The 1,974-nt window shown below is 40.6% G+C and overlaps 1 non-coding gene across 1 annotated transcript; it reads right to left on the bottom strand.

The window, feature by feature from the left end:
• Positions 1–913: 913 nt before the first annotated feature.
• On the bottom strand, positions 914–1,021 carry LOC130971613 (small nucleolar RNA R71). Its single transcript, XR_009082825.1, has one exon. It is a non-coding gene; the product is annotated as a small nucleolar RNA R71 (small nucleolar RNA).
• Between the last annotated feature and the right edge of the window lie 953 nt (positions 1,022–1,974).

Below are 1,974 nucleotides of genomic sequence, written 5' to 3'. Positions count from 1 at the left end.
AATCATATCTTCTTAACCACATCTTTTTCAAAATAGTTTTCAATCAAATCTTTTTAACTTCTAATTTCAAATCCTTTTTCAAAAATCACTTGATTTCTTTTCCACTTTTATTTTCGAAAATCAATTAGTGTTTTTCAAAAATGTTTTCAAAATATTTTAATTAATTTTCGAAAAATTACTTCCCTCCTTCTTACATCCTTCTATTTATGGAGTACCACTCCTTCTCAATGCACAATTCGAACCTTATCTAATTAAAGTTCGAATTCTTCTTCTCCTTCTTCTTTCTATTTCTCTCTTCCTCTGACACCTCAAGGAATCTCTATACTGTGACATAGAGGATTCCACATTTTCTTGTTCTCTTCTCTTTCATATGAGCAGGAGCAGAGACAAAGGCATTCTTGTTGAAGCTGACCCTGAACCCGAAAGGACCTTGAAGAGAAAGCTAAGAGAAGCCAAAGCACAACTCTCTTTAGAGGACCTGACCAAATTCTTCAAAGAAGAAGAAGACATGGCAGCCGAAAACAACAATAATGCAAACAATGCGAGGAAGGTGCTGGGTGACTTTACTGCACCTACTCCCGACTTCTATGGGAGAAGCATCTCTATCCCTGCCATTGGAGCAAACAACTTTGAGCTTAAGCCTCAATTAGTTTCTCTAATGCAACAGAATTGCAAGTTCCATGGACTTCCAATGGAAGATCCTCATCAGTTCTTAGCTGAATTCTTGCAAATCTGTGACACAGTCAAGACTAATGGGGTAGACCCTGAGGTCTATAGGCTGATGCTATTCCCTTTTGCTGTAAGAGACAGAGCTAGAATATGGTTGGACTCTCAACCTAAAGAAAGCCTGGACTCTTGGGAAAAGCTAGTCAATGCCTTCTTGGCAAAGTTCTTTCCACCACAAAGATGGAGTAAGCTTAGAGTGGAAGTCCAAACCTTCAGACAGAAGGATGGAGAATCCCTCTATGAAGCTTGGGAAAGATACAAACAGTTGATCAGAAAATGTCCCTCAGACATGCTTTCTGAATGGAGCATCATAGGTATCTTCTATGATGGTCTCTCTGAACTATCCAAGATGTCTTTGGATAGCTCTGCTGGAGGATCTCTTCATCTGAAGAAGACGCCAACAGAAGCTCAAGAGCTCATTGAAATGGTTGCAAATAACCAATTCATGTACACTTCTGAGAGAAATCCTGTGAACAATGGGACAAGTCAGAAGAAAGGAGTTCTTGAGATTGATACTCTGAACGCCATTTTGGCTCAGAATAAAATATTGACTCAACAAGTCAATTTGATTTCTCAAAGTCTGTCTGGAATGCAAAATGCACCTGGCAGTACTAAGGAAGCTTCATCTGAGGAGGAAGCTTATGATCCTGAGAACCCTTCAATGGAAGAGGTGAATTACCTAGGAGAACCCTATGGAAACACCTATAATTCTTCATGGAGAAATCACCCAAATCTCTCATGGAAGAATCAAGAGAGACCTCAACAAGGTTTCAATAACAATAATGGTGGAAGAAACAGGTTTAGCAATGGCAAGCCTTTTCCATCATCTTCTCAGCAACAGACAGAGAATTCTAAGCAGAACCCCTCTGACTTAGCAACCATGGTCTCTGATCTAATTAAAACCACTCAAAGTTTCATGAATGAAACAAGGTCCTCCATTAGAAATTTGGAAGGACAAGTGGGACAGCTGAGCAAGAAAGTTACTGAACTCCCTCCAAGTACTCTTCCAAGCAACACAGAAGAAAATCCAAAAGGAGAGTGCAAAGCCATCAATATGGCCGAATTTGGAGAGGAAGGGGAGGAAGTGAACGCCACTGAGGAAGACCTCAATGGGCGTGCACTAGCCTCCAATGAGTTCCCCAATGAGGAACCATGGGAATCTGGGGCTCAAAATGAGACCATAGAGATTCCATTGGACTTACTTCTGCCTTTCAGGAGCTCTGATGAGTATTCTTCCTCTGAAGAGGA

The sequence above is a fragment of the Arachis stenosperma genome, chromosome 3 (assembly GCF_014773155.1).
Source record: "Arachis stenosperma cultivar V10309 chromosome 3, arast.V10309.gnm1.PFL2, whole genome shotgun sequence".
In the NCBI taxonomy this organism is placed as follows: Eukaryota; Viridiplantae; Streptophyta; class Magnoliopsida; order Fabales; family Fabaceae; genus Arachis; species Arachis stenosperma.
This window is presented reverse-complemented; position numbering and strand designations above follow the sequence as displayed.